Source organism: Muntiacus reevesi, chromosome 4 (genome assembly GCF_963930625.1).
Source record: "Muntiacus reevesi chromosome 4, mMunRee1.1, whole genome shotgun sequence".
Taxonomy (NCBI): Eukaryota; Metazoa; Chordata; class Mammalia; order Artiodactyla; family Cervidae; genus Muntiacus; species Muntiacus reevesi.
This window is the reverse complement of record NC_089252.1, coordinates 97,396,138-97,415,618: the sequence shown is the minus strand read 5'-3', so window position 1 is coordinate 97,415,618 and position 19,481 is coordinate 97,396,138.

Here is a 19,481-nt window from a genome sequence, read left to right as displayed (position 1 = left end):
GGTCACATTTATGCACACAGACCCTTGGTCTTAGTTTTCATGGTAGTAAATCATTATTAGAAGTCATCTTCACACAGGCAGAAAACCACAGAAATGTAAAGAGTAAACAGTAATATTTTACCTGCATGTCAAATGAAACTTTGCTCACTTTATGAACCTGCTGCTAAATTATAAGCAGAATTATTGTCTTATCCAGGGTATCAACTAGATTTGGAGCAACTCCTCCCTCTAAACATTTACTTTGTAGAATGAGAGACATTTGCTGGCAAGACTTCGTGAGGATCTATGAAATACATACATAAGATCCTGTAACTCCTACTGAGCAGAAATTTTGCCATCTCCAAACACAAGTCCCCAGCTGGGCAGCTAGGGTCCACCACTGTCTGAACTTTGAGCAGCACTACGTCAGGAATTCAACTCCAATCTTTCTTTCCAGCAAGATAAAGAACTGATGGTTCACTCTCCAAAAGTAACTGGGAATTTAACAAGCAGCATATTAATCCTTCTTGTGGTACCTACAACAACAATGAGCACAGAAGAATGACACTCTCTACTGATGGAACCCTTTGAGTGCGCGCTCAGTTGCCCTGTCGTGTCTGACTCTTCGTGACCCTATGGACCGTAGCCTGCCAGTTCGCGGGATTCTCCAGGCAAGAATACCAAACTGGGTCGCCATTTCCTTCCCCAGGGGCTCTTCCCGGCCAAGGGATCGAACCCCCATCTCCTGCATCTCCAGCACTGGCAGGTGGATCCTTTACCACTAGCTCCACCTGGGAAGCCGGGTCTTCCTCAAACACCCACAGGGACTCAATCCTCTCTATCACAGAGTATACCAGTGGTCACAAATTGTTGATCATATTCACTCTACAAATATATTGCGGCCATCATCTTTATCACAGTCATTAGTTTCCAACATCTAAAAAGTGAAAACTTTTTACAGTAAGATTCAGATTTCAAGCTCTTTTCGAAAACGCGCGTGGTGTTACAGCCCCAGGCCCCTGTCCTCACTGGGGCGTCATGAGCCGTAGAGGCGGCGCTGTTGCCCCTTTTAGGTGGTGCGTGTTCTCTCCAGTTCACCAGTGCCTATGCCTGTCCCACTACATCAATCTGCCCATCACCAGTCTACCTTGCCTGGATCCTCCGAGCAGCTGCACATGAATTTTCAGACCATCATCTGCCTCAGGCTGGTAAATCGTCAACCAAAAGGAGCAGCGAAGGATTTATGCTGGTCTTCCATCATTAAAATAATAGGAAGCCAGCAAGGGGCAAAGAGGAGTTTTAAGAGGCAGGAGGTATGACTGCTCAAAATAATTAACAAATCTATTCTCTACTCCACGGCTTTTAAAGGAAATAAACCAAGACAAGGAAACTTCATTTTTGTTACAAAGAATGGGGCAAAGAAACGAGGGCCAAAAGCCACTGGTCCAAAACCCCATTTTCAAACAGTTACGTTAGACTGTTGAGCACGTGAATATTTAGGAACAAGTCACTACTAACCAAGCCTGGATTCAGAGACAGAATTGAAAGCACTGTTTTTATATTTCTGCCTGTTTTGGTGAAATAACACAAAGGTACTAGAAAATGATAGCAACTAGAAATCAAGAACCAACAAGGTAAAACTGACTTTTGTGATCATGAAGTTTGGCCACAAGGGCACGCCCACAGTTTATTAGGATCTAACAACTGTATTTGAACTGTATTTGAACTCCTTGAGAGTCCCTTGGACTGCAAGGAGAGCCAACGCGTCCATCCTAAAGGAAATCAGTCCTGAATATTCATTAGAAGGACTGATACTGAAGCTGAAACTCCAATACTCTGGCCACCTGATGCGAAGAACTGACTCATCTGAAAAGACCCTGATGCTGGGAAAGATTAAGGCAGGAGGAAAAGAGGACGACAGAGGATGAGATGGTTGGATGGCATCACTGATTCAATGGACATGAGTTTGAGTAAACTCCGGGAGTTGGTGATGGACAGGGAAGCCTGGCGTGCTGCAGTCCATGGGGTTGCAAAGAGTCAGACACGACTGAGCAACTGAACTGAAAAAGAGAAACGGATGTTTTCCTCGCAGGACTGCTGCAAGGAGTGAATGAGAAGTTCTTGAGAAAGTCAGTGAATACCAACTTACATACCTAACCTATAAAGTTTGGTTTAGTTTTAAAAAATTGCTTACAGACCTTTCTTCAACCACGAAATACAAAGTCAATTACCTTCACTTACTCATCTAACAGTAGTGGTGAGGAATTTCCTTCACTGGTAAGGAAGCTGAGCACTTCAAACCAGATCAGGGGATGATGGGGACAGAACTGGATGGTGAGCGTGACCCAGACAGCTTCCTGTCCAGAAACGGGAGTGGCAGAACAGATGGTCAAGGTGCCCGAGCCTGAGTGTCTAAGCTTCTAATGGCTGAAATCTCCATTCCAAGGAAGTTTATTGTTTTCTTAAGAACAAGCTTCGTAATTTCAGAAGAGTGAAGCCAAAAGCTTCGTATTTGTTAACATCCAACACCAAGGGCAGAATATTGTGTGGCCCTATTTTAAAAATGAATGCTGTTTCCACCTCTGGTGACAGTACCCTACCTCAACCCTCAAGGCCTAAACACTTGTATACTAGTGACAATTCCTTTTTCCTCATTAACTTTTATCTTCTTTACTTCCCACTGCTTTCAATTTATCACTGTCGTCATCAACCATCGTGTTTCCTCACCCCAGACCTATGCGGCCTCTGACGATCCTACTGTGAAGAAGTGACCATAAATTAGAGACCTTTCCTTTTTCTTTACCAGATTCTTAAAGCCTATAAATCACATTATTTCAGAGTATCTGATTATATATGCAAGACAATCTGTCCCTCTGCCAAGGCTTTATTGAATAAATAGGAATAAATAATTAGAATACATAATAAATATTTATATTTGAACTCTTGCTATATTTCACTGTAATTGTTTTAAATGTACACCTTTACCTCTTTCTGTTCACATGTTTATATATATATGTCTATATATATATATATGCACCAACACACATATATGAATAGAAACTGGAATTGTTACTATCTGATAATTCAAAGAAGATATTTTAATCTCTGTATTTTTCTGCAACTTTAGAACTTCACGAAAAGGTTATCAGGGAAAAAAATATTACTTTCTATCTCACTGAACAGAACATCTCATACTGTTCAACCTAAGTTCTCTTATATGAATATAACCTCCTGGAGGGAAGACAGTCTGGGAAATAATTCTAAGAAATTAAAAAAATATTGATGCCTCATGCTTTAATTTTAAAAGTCTTGAGAGTTTATAATTTTATTTGTAACATTTAAAATCTTATTTCAATATTAAATACACTTTAATTCCATGAAAAATAGAATTAAAAACACATATCCTAATACTTAATATTTTCATGATTCACAAATCCTGTAAATGTCTCAAAATTTATCTTCTAAAAATAATATGAGATGAGCTGTTACAATAGGATATTAGGTATGAAACACCATTTTTCATAGAAAGATGCATAATAACTGTAAAATTAAATGAACTTAGTAGTAGGATTGATTATTTCTCAAGATGCCTTTTGGTGGGACATAACTCTCAACATTGCCTAAGAATATTTGAACTGTATTTTTTTTTAAAGGAATATTTGAACTGTATTTTTTGTTGGGCTATTGCAACAAGTTGCATAGGATTCTTTACTTCTAAAGTTTTAACCAAACCAATAATCAACTGTTCCCTACTAGAAAAAGCATGTGATATTAACGGTTTCACTTTTTCAATACTTTCTCTGGGTGCAGACATGAGATCACCCAGGCCATGTTTTTCTGAAACCATCCCCTGACTTTCAAGAATTTTTCCAGGAATTTTAATGGACGAAAGATATATTTTTTTAACACCTCCCACAGTAAAGAAAATAAAAACAAACATAAACAAATGGGAACTAACGAGACTTAAAACCTGCAGCACAGCAAAGGAAACCATTGTCAGGACAAAAAGACAAGCCTCAAAATAAGAGAAAATAGTTGCAAACGAGCAATGAAAATGGGGTTAATCTTGAAAATTCATGAAGTGATCATACAGCTCAACACCAAAAAAATAAACAATCTTAAAAAAATATAGGCAGAAGACTCAAACACATTCGTCCACAGAAGACATAATGGCCAAGAAGCATATGAAAAAATGCTCAGTATCACTAATTACTACAAAAACACACATGAAACTGCACTGATGTATTCATGTAACAAGGATCAGAATGGCCATCATCAGAAATTCTATGAACAATAAATGCTATAGAACGTCTGGAGAAAGAAACAGACCCTACAAAGTTCTGGTGACATAAACTGGGAACAGCCAAAACACAGAACACTATGGATATTCCTTAAAAAAATTTGAAAACTGACCTATCACTTGACTCTATCATACCACCTGGGGGCAGATACTCAAAGAAAACACAAATACATGCTGCCTGCTAATCTCTGCAGTCATGTCCGACTCCTTGTGACCCCGTGGACTGTAGCCCGCCAGACTCCTCTGTCCATGGGGTTCTCCAGGCAAGGTACTGGAGTGGACTGCCATGCCCTCCTCCAGGGGATCTTCCAAACCCAGGAATTGCACCCACATCTCTTATGTCTCCTGCATTGGCAGGCACCACTAGCGCCACTTGGGAAACCCACAAAAAAAATAAGCGCACCACCAATTTTCCTTGCAGCGCTGTTCGCAATAGCAGGATGCTGAAGCAAAACAAAGCATCAGCAAAAGGATGCATAAAGAGGTGGCACATATATACAGCAAAACATGCCTCAGATATAAATAAGAAATGTCCTGTGGTAGGTAACCCAAAATCACTTCAGTACAGGGCAAACCCTCAAGAGACCAACCTCAAGGGGTGAACATGAATGAAAACTGTCTTTTCCCTCCCTCCCTCCGTGTCACTCTAAAAAAGAGAAAGAAAAAACACACAGGTAATTTTGACCCACATCATTATCTATTATGGAACTGCAAATCAAAACTACCACAGGTATCACCTTGCACTGGTCAGAACGGCAATCCTCAAGAAAATTACAGACAGTAAAAGTGGGAGATGGCATGGGGAAAAGAGAACCATCCTGCCCTGATTTGGGGAACAGAAACCGGTGACAGCCAGGATAAAGGACAGTATGGAGGTTCGTTCAATACGTTAAGTTGGGCTACCACAGGACCTGGAATTCTCACTCCTTCACTTGATGAGAAACCATAATATGAATCAACACAGCCTCCCCGTGGTCACTGGAGCACTATTTACACCGGACGAGACACGGAAGAATCGAAACGTTCACCAACAGACTGATGGGTACAGAAGACGTGGCACATGCGTATAATACACATACCGTGGAATACGCCTCAGCCATAGGGAAGAACGGGACAATGGCCTTTTTTCGTCCACACGAAAGGAAGGACACATGGATACACTGAGAGATGATCACGCTAAGTGAAGGAAGCCAGAGAGAAAAGGCCGGGTAGCCTATGCTATCACTTCTGGGTGGAATCTAAAAATCGGTATCAACAACTCATTTACAATCCAGAAACAGTCTCACAGGCCTAGAAAACAAACCTCTGCTTACCAAAGGGAAAGGTGGGGCGGAGGGAGGCATCCATTAGGAGGTAAAGATGAATATACGCACAGTAATATACATACAGAACACCATCAACAAGACCTACTGTCTGCTCGAGAAGACTTCAGTGTCCCTTGGACAGGAAGGGGATCAAACTAGTCAGTCTTAAAGAATATCAACCCTGAATGTTCACTGGAAGGACTGAAGCTGAAGCTCCAACACTTTGGCCACGTGATGCTAAGACCTGACTCATTGGAAGAGACCCTGATGCTGGGAAAGATTGAGGACAGGAGAAGGGGGTGGCGGAGGATGAGATGGTCGGATGGCATCACCGACTCAATGGACATAAATGCCAGCAAATTCCTGGAGATACTGAAGGACAGCAGAGCCTGGCATACTGCAGTCCACAGTGTTACAGAGTCGGACATGAACTTCCGACTGCACGACCTCATCAGCAACAACTGCAGAGCGCAGTGAACGCTACTCACCGCTCTGTGATCACCTACGTGCGACATGAAACTGAAGAATACATAGATGCATATGGATAACTGCATCAGGGGATTTAAAAGACACCCGATGGAGAAGGAAATGGCAACCCACTCCATTATTCTTGCCTGGAGAATCCCATGGGCAGAGGAGCCAGGAAGGCTACAGTCCAAGGGGTCTTAAAGAATCAGACAGGTCTGAGCCACTTTCACTTCCACTTAACAGAATGATTTTCAAGTCAAAACTCACTGTCATAATAAAGTTCTCTTTAAACATAAATAAATAAATAAAGACACCCGAATAAATTCACTGGACTCCACTATAAAATAAAAAATTAACATGCAAAATTTTTACAAATGCCAGCAGGATACCCCTCAGGCCTGAGTGACCTGCCTCCTGCTTATCCCTGGAGTATGAGCAGTCTTGAGTCCCAGGTGGGACTGGGTTGGCCTGAGGGAGGTGGGGAGGAGATGCCAGGAAAGGAGCTCCCCTTGGACCTGGAATAACTGCTCCCCTGTGGTTGGGACCCCAATCTCCAGATCCAGGCGGGCCCTCCTAGAGCTCACCCAGGCCTAGGACACCCAGAAAAAGATGGACCTGCCTCTTGCTCCTCCCTGAAGCCTGAGCAGTCTTGAGTCCCAGGTGGGACTGGGTTGTCCTGAGGGAGCTGGGGAGTATGTGCCAGCAAAGGAGGCCCCCTTGGACCTGGAGTGATTGATCCCCTGTGGATGGAACCTCAGTCTCCAGATCCAGGCTGACCTCCTAGAGCTCACTTTTGCCAAAAACCGATGGACCCAGTGGGCAGGAAGAGCTCTGCAACGTCACTTGGTCTCCAAGTCTGGTGGTGGTGGTCTGACCAATAGCCTCCATCCACGAAGTCTCCATACCTAAGTACCACAGCGCCCTCAACGGCACAGTTTGGGGAGGGCTTGGGATTTCTCTGAATGCAGCAGGGGAAGGGAAACAGGTCATGAGACAGGAGCCCTGGCACGTTCCACTCTCAACTAACCCTGCATCCTGACTTTCTGCACGACTCCCATCACCAGAGGACCCGAGTGGGGCAGGGAGAAGTGCTGCCGCCTTGCGGACATTTTCAGTCATTACAACCTGAATACTGGTGCCTGCAGCGATTCAAATTCACAAGGCCTGCGGGGCTGGAAAGGACACCTTCTCTGGGGTTGCAAACAAAAAAGCAACTCAAAATAAGGCCAGCCTTAAGAGACTAATCACGGGGATCAACATTAACACACTGTGATTTTTGTCTCCATCCTTATCCTGCCCCCCCAAAAAAGAAAAAAAAATGGAAGGATGCTCTACATTGCTAATTATTAGAAAACAGCAAATCAAAATTACCACGAGGTATCATCTCTCCCTGGTCAGAACGGTCATCCTCAAAGGACTACAGACAGTGAAAGAGGGAGACAGCTTGAAGAAGACGGAAGGCTCCTACCCTGTTTTGGGGAATGTAATTGGTAACACCCAGGACACTGTGTGGGTGCATTAAATACTTTACACCGGGCTGCCACAGGACCTGGCATTCTCACGCCTCAGCCTATACTTGAATAGCAAGCATAGTATGAATCCATACAGGCTCCCCAAGTTTCCAGTAAACCTACTTAAACTGGACGACATAGGTAACCAATCAAAACCAAAATGTCCACCAACAGACTGAAGGATACAGAAGATGTGGCGTCCACACACACACACACACACACACCATGGAGTATGAGCCTGCCACAGAAAGAATGAAAGAATGCCTTCTGGAGCAACACAGATACACCAGGTGAGGACTGTACTAACTGAAGGAAGTCAGAGAGAAAAGGCCGAGTAGCCTATGACATCACTGCCAGGTAGAATCTAAATACTGATACCAAACAACTCATTACATTCTGAAACAGCTTCAGAGTTGCAGAAAAGAAAACTCTGTTAGTAAAGGGGAAAGGTGGGGTGGATGGAGGCATACCTTAGAGGGTGAAGATGACCATATATATGCACAATAACATACATATGGAACAAGACCTACGGTAAAGCACAGGGAACTCACTTAACACTGTGATAACCTACCTTGCAAAGGAAACTAAAGAAGAATACACATATCCATAGGTATGACTGAACCAGGGGTTTTAGAGGGCACTGCCAAACCACTGGATTCCACCATACAATAAAAAGTAGCATGTAAAAAATTTAAAAGGCCAGCAGTCTTCTTCTCAGGCCTGGGTACCTGGACTGCTTGCACATCCCTGGAACCTGAGCAGCCTCGGGTCTCAAGGTGGTACTGGGTTGGCCCGAGGGAGCTGCAGAGGACGTGCTAGCAAAGGAGCCCCCTTGGATCTGGAGTGATTGGTTCCTGTGACGGGACCCCCATCTTTAGATTTAGGTGAGCCCTCCGGGAGCAAATCCATGCCTAGGGCACTTTAAAAAAATTATGGACCCCATAGGCAGGAAGAGCTCTGAAATGTCACCTGGTCTCCAAGCCTCCCCAGGCCTGGCATATTGCTCTCATCCACAGCCCTGCAAGGGGACTTGCTCAAGGGCTCCAGGTGCACGAGGAACCCAAGAGGGGCATGAAGTGCTGCCGCCTTGTGGACATTTCCCATAACTACAACTTGAATACAGCAGCCTGTGGGCAATCCAAACGCACAAGGCCTGTGGGGCTGGAAAGGACACCTGCCCTCAGGCAATGGCCTGGGTTTGCTAACCAAAAAGCAACTCAAATCAGGGCGAGACTTAAGAGACCAATCTCAAGGGGTCAACTGTAACACACTTTGTCTTTGCCTCCATTACCCCTGTGTCCCTCTCTCTCTTTAAAAAACAAAAAACCCACCCACAGGAGAGGATGCTCTAATCGCTAATTATTAAAGAACGGCAAATCAGAACTAACATGACGTTATCACTTCCCACTGCTCAGAATGGGCATCCTCCGAACGTCTACAGGCAGTAAAAGTGGGAGAAGGAATGGAGAAAACCGAACCCTCCAAACCTATTTTTAGGAATGTAAATTGGTAAAAGCCAGGAAAAAGGACACTATGGAGATTCCTTAAAATACTTTAAATTGGGCTATCTCAGGACCTGGCATTCTCACTCTTGGGCCTCCATGTGATGAGAAACTAATATGAATGGACACATGCTCCCCATGGCTCATTGTAGCACTATTTACCCCACATGAGACATGGAAGAATCAAACTGTTCACCAACAGACTGACAGATACAGAAGATGTGACACATGGATGTGTACACCATGGAATATGCCACAGCCATAGAAAAGAATGAAAGAATGCCTTTTGCAGTAACACAGATATACCATGGGATGATCACACTTAGCAAAAAAAGGCAGAAAGAATATGCCAGGTAGCCTATGATGTCACTTCTAGGTAGAATCTAAAAATTGATACCAAACAATGCATTTACAGACCAGAAACAGTCTCAGAGTCAGAAAACAAACCTCTGGTTTCCAAAGGTGAAAGCTGGTGTAGAGGGAGACATCTTATGGGGTGAAGATGACCATCTGTGCAGAAATATACATACAGAACACAATCAACAAGACCTACTACAGAGCACGGGGAGCTCTACTCAAGACTTTGTGATTGCCTGCACTGATATGGAAACCAAAGACGACGACATATATGCATGTGCATGACTGAATCAGGGGTTTTCCAGGATACTGTGAATCCAATGGTTCCATTATACAATAAAAATTAACATGTAAAATTTTTAAATTGCCAGCAGTATTCTCGCGCCTGGGTGACGTGGGCTACACACACATCCCTGAAATCCTAAGTAGCCTCCGATCCCAAGGTGGGTCTGTGTTGGCCTGAGGGAGCTGGGGAGGATGTGCCAGCAAAGGAGGCCAGCTGGGGAGGATGTGCCAGGTCCTCTTGGACCTGGAGCGATTGGTCCCCGGTGGATGGGACCCCAATCTTCAGATTCAGGCGGGCCTTCCAGGAGCACATTCATGCATAGGGCACTGAAAAAAAAGATGCATCCGCTGGGAAAGAAGAGCTTTGAAATGTCACCTGGCCTCTAAGTCTCCCAGCCCTGGCACTTTCCACTCTAACCCACGACCCTGCAAGGGTACTTTCTGTAGGGCTCCAGTTGCGGGAGGAGTTCAAGCGGGGCATGAAGAAGTGCTGCCGCCTTGTGGACATGTCCTGTAACTACAAGTTGAATACAGGCGCCCGGGGGTAACTCAGAAGGCCTGAGGGCTGGAAAGGACGCAGCCTTCAGGCAATGTCCGAGGAGAATGTGTTGCCCCAACAATTTAGAGACTATGCCCCTAACAGCAGGAAGTAGTTATGGAATGAAAACGACGCCCCTTTCCCTTGGCAACATAATTCTCCTAAAAGAAAAGAGGGGAATGAGAGAGTCATTTCCTAGGCAGGTTGATAAGAAGTCTAGGGGTCCCCAAGGAGAGAGAGGTCTGGGATATTCAAGGAGGAAGAAAGGACAAACTTTTTTTACTTTTTTCCTCTACATTCCTTAGGGTTATATAACGATAATGTATCCTGCCTGGCGACAGTCTTTGGATTAAACCCTTTGGCTAATTCTGTTATCTTAAAACGTAAATTATGGGAGTAGGTCTGGTCTTTACAAGGATGTATCCTGCCTGAGGACAATCTTTGGATTAAACCTTCTGGCCAACTCTGTTATCTTAAAATGTAAATTATGGGAGTAGGTCTGGTGAGGTCTTTGCAACCTCCAGATATTCTTTGGATTCACTGGAGAGTATATAACTCCATTGCTAACACTAGCAAGGAGGTACTCTTTCTAGCCCCTTCTGATGTCTATGTCAGAAGCTTTCTCTATCTCCTTTATACTTTAATAAAACTTTATTGCACCAAAAAAAAAAGAAGTAAAAAATAAATAAATAAAGCAATTCAAACAACAAACCTGGACAACCTTAAGAGATCAATCTCAAGGAATCAACTTTAACACACACTGATTTTTGCCTCCTTCCCTCCTGTCCTCTCTTTCTCTTTAAAAGAAGAAAAAATACCAAATCAACAGAGGAAAGGAGCTCTACACTGCTCATTATTAGAGAATGGGAAATCAAAACTATCACGAGGTATCCCCTCTCACTGGTCAGAATGGTCATCCTCGAAAGACTACAGACAGTAACCATGGGAGAGGGCTTGAAGGACACAGAAGGCTCCTACCCTGTTTGGGGGAATGTAAATTGGTAATTTACATGTCCCGGATAAAGGACGCTATGGAGGCTCCTTATAATACTTTAAATTGGGCCATACTTACTGTTCAGGCGCTCGGTCGTGTCTGACTCTCTGAGGCCAACGGACTGAGCCCAGGATCTTGCACTCTTACTCCTGGACCGCCACTCAGACAGTAAACACAATAATATGAATCAACACATGCTCCCCGAGGTTCAAGCAGAACTGTGTACACTGTGCAAGACAGGCAAGCAACCCCAAATGTCCACTGACAGACCGCTGGCCACAGCAGACATGGTATACACACACCAGGACTTCCCAGGTGCCGCTGGTGGTAAAGAACCCACCTGCTGGTGCAGAAAACCTAAGAGTTTGAACCCAGGGTTGGGAAGATCCCCTGGAGGAAGTCATGGCAACCCTCTCCAGTATTCTTGCGTGGAGAATCCCAGGGACAGAGGAGCCTGCCGGGCTATAGTCCATAAGGTCACAAAGAGTCAGAGGCAAATGAAGTGACTCAGCAAAGCACATGCCTCAGCCACAGGGAAGTATTGAAGGAATGCCTTTTGCAGCAACAGGGATACACCTGGTGATGATCATCCTAAAGAAGGAAGCCAGAGAGAAAAGTCCGGGTAGCCTATGATAACACTTTTGGTACAATCTAAAAATCGATAACAAACAACTCATTTACAAAACAGACACAGCCTCACAGTCATCGAAAACAAACCTCTGGCCACCAAAGGAGAAAGGTGAGGTGAGAGGGAGGCACATCTTGGGGGTGACGATGAACATACGCACAGTAACATGCATATAGAACATAATCAGCAAGACCGAATATAGAGCACAGGCAACTCTGCTCAACACTCTGTGATAATCTACATGGGATGGGAAAATGAAGGAGAACACATACATGCTTATGTAAACTGAGTCAGCGGTTTTCCAGGCCACTGTAAGACCACTGGATTCCATTATAAAATAAAAAATAACATGCAAGAATTTTAAAGTACCAGTGGTATTCCCCTCAAGCCTGGGTGATGTGCTGAGATCCCAGGAGCCTGAGCAGCCTTGGGTCTCAAGGCAAGACTGGATTGGACTTGGGGAGCTGGGAGGATGTGCCAGCTTGGACCTGGAGTGATTGATCCCTTGTGGATGGGACCCCCAATCTCCAGATCCAGGCAGGCCCTCCAAGAGCTCATCTATGGCTTGCAACTCCGTGGACTGTAGCCTGCCAGGCTCCTCTGTCCATGGGATTCTCCAGACAAGAATACTGGAGTACACTGCCATTCCCTTCCTCAGGGGATCCTCCTGACCCAGGGATTAAACCCGGGTCTCCCGCACTGCAGGCAAATTCTTTACTGTCTGATCCACCAGGGGAGCCCCAACCACTCCCAGGCCAAAAAACGGTGGTCCCGCTGGGCAGGAAGAGCTTTGAAGTGCCATCTGGTCTCCAAGCCTCCTGGTGGTAGGGCTCCCACCAGTAGCCTCCTTCCCCAGAGTCACCGCACATAAGTACCACAGCACCGTCAGCAGGGCAGTGTGGAGAGTGCTTGGGATTTCTCCGAGCAGTGCAGGGAAAAGGGATGAAGTCATGAGATGGGAGCCCCGGCAAACTGCACGCTCATCTACAACCTTGCAATGGGACTTTCTCTAGGGCTCTCGTTGCAGGAGGCATGCAAGTGGGGCCTGAAATGCTGCCGCCTTGTGGAAATTTCCTGTAACTACAACTTGAATGCAGGTGCCTAGGGAGATCAGTCCTGGGTGTTCACTGGAAGGACTGATGCTGAAGTTTAAACTCCAGTACTTTGGCCACCTTATGCGAAGAGTTGACTCATTGGAAAAGACCCTGATGCTGGGAGGGATTGGGGGCAGGAGGAGAAGGGGACGACAGAGGATGAGATGGCTGGATGGCATCACTGACTCGATGAACATGGATTTGGGTGGACTCCAGGAGTTGGTGACAGACAGGGAGGCCTGGCGTGCTGCGATTCATGGGGTCCCAAGGAGTTGGACATGACTGAGTGACTGAACTGAAATGAAGGGCAACTCAATACGCCAGTGAATTTTGAAAACTCAGCAAAGGCCACAGAACTGGAAAACATCAGCTTTCATTCCAATCCCAAAAAAGGGCAGTGCCAAAGAATGTTCAAACTACCACACAATTGTACTCATTTCACACACTAGCAAGGTAATGCTCAAAATCCTCCATGCCAGTCTTCAACAGTATATGAACTAAGGACTTCCAGAGGTTAAAGCTGGATATAGAAAAGGCAGAGGAACCAGAGATCAAATTGCCAACATCCATTGGATCACGGAAAAAGCAAATGAATTCCAGAAAAACAGCTACTTCTGCTTCATTGACTATGCTAAATCTTTAACCGTGTGGATGAAAACAAACTGGAAAATTCTTAAAGAGATGGCAATACCAGACCACATTAACTGCCTTCTGAGAAGTCTGTATGCAGCTCAAGAAGCAACAGTTAGAATCAGACATGGAACAATGGAGTGGTTTCAAATTGGGAAAGGAGTATGTCAAGGCTGTATATTGTCACCTGCTTATTTAACTTATAAGCATAGTATATCATGTGAAATGCTTGGCGGATGAAGCTCAAGCTGGAATCAAGACTGCTGGGAGAAATATCAATAACCTCAGATACACAGATGACATCACCCTTATAGCAGAAAGCAAGAGGAACTGAAGAGGCTCTTGATGACAGTGAGAAAGGAGAGTGAAAAAACTGGCTTAAAACTCAACATTCAAAAAACTATGATCATGGCATCCAGTCCCATCACTTCAGGGCAAAATACATGGGGAAACAGTGACAGACTATTTTAGTGGGCTCCAAAATAACTGTGGACAGTGCAGCCATTGAAATTAATTTAATGGTGCAGCCGTGAAACTAAAAGACATTTGCCCCTTGCAAGAAAAGCTATGACAAACCTAGAGAGTCTATTAAAAAGTAAAGATATTATTTTGCCAACAAAGGTCCGTCTAGTCAAAGCTATGGTTTTCCCAGTAGTCATGTACAGATGTGAGAGTTGGATCATAAAGAAAGCTGAGTGCTGAAGAATTGATGCTTTTGAACTGTGGTGTTGGAGCAGACTCTTGAGAGTCCCTTAGAAGGAGATCAAACCAGTCCATCCTAAAGGAAAGTAACCCTGAATAGTCATTGGAAGGACTGATGCTGAAGCTCCAGTACTTTGGCACCTGATACAAAGAGCTGACTCACTGGAAAAGACCCTGACTCTGGGAAAAATTGAGGGCAGGAGGGCAAGGGGACGACAGAGGACGAGATGGTTGAATGGCATCACTGACTCAATGGACATGAGCTTGAGCCAGCTCTGGGAGATGGTGAAGGACAGGGAAGCCTGCAGTGCTGCAGTCCACGGGGTTGCAAACAGTCAGACATGACCGAGGGACTGAACAACAGGCAGTTCAAATTCACAAGGCGTGAGGGACTGAAAAGGACACTTTCCCTCAGGCAATGTCCTGGCATTACTAATAAAAAACCAAATCAAACCAGGGCAACCTTAAGAGACTGATCAGAAGTGGCCAACTTTAACATACACTGACTTTTGTCTCAGTTCTTACTGCCCTCTTTAAAAAAAAAAAAAAGAAATCATCGTAAGAATGTTCTACATCACTCACTATTAGAGAATGGCAAATCAAAATTATCACGAGGTGCTACCTCTCACTGTTCAGATGGCCATTCTCAAAATGACTTTGGACAGGAAGAGTGGGAAAAGGCTTGAGGAAGATAGAAGGCTCCTAGACTGTTTTGGGGATTGTAAATTGTTAACAGCCAGGATAAAGAACACTATTGTTGCTGTTCACTCACTCAGTTGTGTCTGACTTTTTGAGACCCCATGGACTGCAGCACACCAGGCTTCCCTGTCCTTCACCATCTCCCAGAGCTTGCACAAACTCATGTCCATTGAGTCGGTGATGCCATCCAGCCATCTCATCCTCTGTCATCCCCTTCTCCTCCTGCCTTCAGTCTCTCCAAGTATAGGGACTTCTCCAATGAGTCAGCTCTTCACATCAGGTGGCCCAAGTATTGGAGCTTCAGCATCAGTCCTTCCAATGACTATTCAGGGTTACTTTCCTTTAGGATGGACTGGTTTGATCTCCTTGAAGTTCAAGGGACTCTCAAGAGTCTTCTCCAACACCACAGTTCAAAAGCATCAGTTCTTCGGCACTCAGCCTTCTTTATGATCCAAATTTCACATTCGTATGTAACTACTGGAAAAACCATAGCTTTCCCTAGATAGACCTTTGTTGGCAAAGCAATGTCTCTGCTTCTTAATATACTGTCTAGGTTGGTCATAGCTTTTCCCCCAAGGAGCGAGCATCTTTCAATTTCTTGGCTTCAGTCACCATCTGCAATAATTTTGGAGCCCAAAAAAATAGTCTCTCACTGTTTCACTTGTTTCCCCATCTACTTGCCATGAAGTGATGGGACCAGATGTCATGATCTTAGTTTTCTGAATGTTGAGTTTTAAGACAGTTTTTGCACTCTCCTCTTTCACCTTCATCAAGAGGCTGTTTAGTTCCAATTTGCTTTCTGCCATAAGGGTGGTATCACTGCATATCTGAGGTTATTGATATTTCTCCCTGCAACAGATTCCAGCTTGTGCTTCATTCAGCCTGGCATTTCACATGATGCACTCTGCATACAAGTTAAATAAGCAGGGTGACAATATACAGCCTTGATGTACTCATTTTCCAATTCTGACCTAGTAGGTTGTTCCATGTCCGATTCTAACTGCAGCTTCTTGATTTGCATAAAGGTTTCACAGGAGGCAGGTAAAGTGGTCTGGTATTCTCATCTCTTTAAGAATTTTCCAGTTTGTTGTGATCCACACAGTCAAGCGCTTCAGCATAGTCAATGAAGCAGTGGATATGTTTTTCTAGAATTACCTTGCTTTTTCTGTGATCCAACACATGTTGGCAAGTTGATCTCTGGATTCTCTGTTTTTTCTCAATCCAGCCTGAAAATCTGGAAGTTCTCGGTTCACGTACTGTTGAAGCCTAGCTTGGAGAATTTTAAGCATTACTTCGCTGGTGTGTGAAATGAGTGCAACAGTGCAGTAGTCTGAACACTCTCTGCACTGCCCTTTGTTCGGACTGGAATGAAAACTGACCTTTTCCAGTCCTGTGGCCACTGCTGAGTTTTCCAAGTTTGCTGGCATATTGAGTGCAGCACTTTCACAGCATCATCTTCTGGGATCAGGAGTAGCTCAACTGGAATTCCATCACCTCCACTAGCTTTCTTTATAGTGATGGTTCCTAAGGCCCACTTGACTTTGCATTCCAGGATGTCTGGCTCTAGGTGAGTGATCACACCATCGTGGTTATCTGGGTCATGAAGATCTTTCCTGTATAGTTCTTCTGTGTATTCTTGCCACCTCTTCTTAATATCTTCTGTTTCTTTTAGGTTCACACTGTTTCTGTCCTTTACTGTACCCATCTCTGCATGAAATGTTCCCCTGGGATCTCTAATTGCACGTTCCTTAGAACACTTTACACTGGGCTACCACAGGGCCTGACACTCTCACCCTGTGGCCACCCCTCGGATAGTAAACGTATGAATTGACACACGCTCCACAAGGTTCAAGTAGGAGGATTTCCAATGAATGAGACAGGCGAGCAACCAAAACATCCACTGACAGACTGATGGATACAGAAGATATGGCACATACATACACTGTATATACCATGGACTATGACTCGGCCACTGAAAAGAATGAAAGAATGCCTTTTGCAGCAACATGGATTCACTGGGTGATGAAGGAAGGAAGGAAGATAGAGTGGTGAAGAAAGAGTGAAGGAAGCCAGAGAGAAAGGGCTGGGTAGCCGATGATATCACTTCTGGGGAGAATGTAAAAAATCAATGCCAACAACTCACTTATGGACCAGAAACAGCCGCATAGTCCTAAAAACAATCCTCTGATTTCCAAAGGTGGAAAGGTGGGCCAGAGGTAGGCATATCTTATGGGGGAAGATGACCATATACACATTAATACACATAAAGAACACAATCGACAAGACCTACTCTAGGGCACAGGGAACTCTACACGCTGTGACCACCTGTATGGGACACGAGACCGAAGAATAATACGTATATGAACACACGTAACTGACCAGGGCTTTTACAAGGTACTCTAAATCCACGGGACTCCATTATACAATACAAATTAACATGCAAAATTTAAAGAACTGGCAATGGTGTTCCTCTCAGGCCTGGGTGACCTGGGCTTCCTGCACATCCCTGGAGCCTGAGCAGCCTCAGGTCCCCAGATGGGAGTGGGTTGGCCTGAGGTAGCTCAGGAGGATCACCAGGAAAGGAGCCCCTCCTCGGACCTTGACTGACTGGTCCCGGTGGATGGGACCGCAATCTCCAGATCCAGTTGGGCCCTCCTAGAGCTCATCCGCACCTGGAAAACCTAGAAAACGATGAATTACTACAAACTGCCAAAGGTATACCCCTGAGGCCTCGGTGACCTGACCTCTTGCACATCCCTGGACCCTGAGCAGCGGCGGGTCCCTAGGCTGGACGGCACTGAATCAGAGGGTATTAGGGAGGACAGATCAGCAAAGGAGCTGCCCTTTGGAGGAGGAGTCCCTTGTGGCCTGTGGATGAGACCCCAATCTCCAGATCTAGGCGGTCCCTCCTAGAGTTCATGCACGCCTAGGGCACCCCCAAAGTGGTGGATCCACTGGACAAAAAGAACTTCCAAATGGCACCTGGTCTCCAAGCCTCCCAGCGGTGGCTTCCCACCAGCAGCTTCCTTCCTTGGAGCTGCCCCACCTAAGTACCACAGCACCCTCTGAGTGCAGTTCAGGGAGACCGTGCGATTCTCTGGGGGTAGCGGGAGGGGGAGAAGTCATGAGTCACCAGCCTTGGCACAGATTCTTTACCAGTTGAGCTACCAGGGAAGCCCAAGCCTCAGCACATTCCACTCCCACGTACGACCCTGCAACGGGGACACTCTCTAGGGTCAGCTCCTTACCCTGGTCGGACAGGAGAAGGTGCTGCCGCCGTGTGGTCGTTTCCTGTAAGTACAACTTAAACAACAGAGCCTGCAGGCAATTCAAATGCACACGGTGGGCCCTCAGGCAGAGCCCTGGGTGTGCTAATAAAGTGAAGTCACTCAGTCGTGTCTGACTCTTTGCGACCCCATGGACTGCAGCCTATCAGGCTCCTCCATCCATGGGATTCTCCAGGCAAGAATACTGGAGCGGGTTGCCATTTCCTTCTCCAGGGGATCTTCTCAACCCAGGGATCGAACCCGGGTCTCCCACATTGCAGGCAGACACTAACAAAAAGGCAACTCAAAACAGGGAGAGCCTTAAGAGACCAATCTCCAGGAGAAAACTTTAATGCACACTGTCTTTTGCCTCCATTTCCCTTGCCCTCTCTTTTTCTCTAAAAAATAAAAATAAGTTAAATAAATTGACACAGGAAAGGATGCTCTAGATCATTATTAGAGAACGGCAAATCAAAACTACCATGAGTTATCACTTGCCACTGCTCAGAATGGGCATCCTCAAAATGCCTGCAGGCAGCCAAGGTGGGAGAAGGCACAGAAAACGGAACCCTCCTCAGTTCAGTTCAGTCGCTCGGTCGTGTCCGACTCTTCGCGACCCCACAGACTGCAGCACGCTAGGCTTCCCTGTCCATCACCAACTCCCAGAGCTTACTCAAGCTCATGTCCATTGAGTCCATGATGCCATCCAACTATCGCATCCTCTGTCGTCCCCTTCTCCTCACGCCTTCAATCTTGCCCAGCATCAGGGTCTTTTCCAAGGAGAACCCTCCTACCCTGCTTCTAAGAATATAAATTGGTAAGAGCCAGGAAAAAGGACACTATGGACATTCCTTAAAGTACTTTATACTGGGCTACCTCAGGACCTGGCATTCTCACTAGTGGGCCCCACATGATGAGATACCATAATATGAATCAACACACATTCCCTGTGGTTCACTGTAGCACTATTTACCCTGCATGAGACATAGAACAATCAAACTGTTCACCAACAGACTGAAAGATACAGAAAATGTGGCACATACATATAATCTATATAACATGGAATATGCCATAGAACAGAATGCAAGAATGTCTTCTGCAGTAACATGAATACACCAGGTGATGGTCATACTAAATGAAAGAAGACAGAAGAAAAAGTCCGGGTCACCTATGATATCACTAACACGTAGGATCTAAAAGTCATTTATGGACCAGAAACAGCCT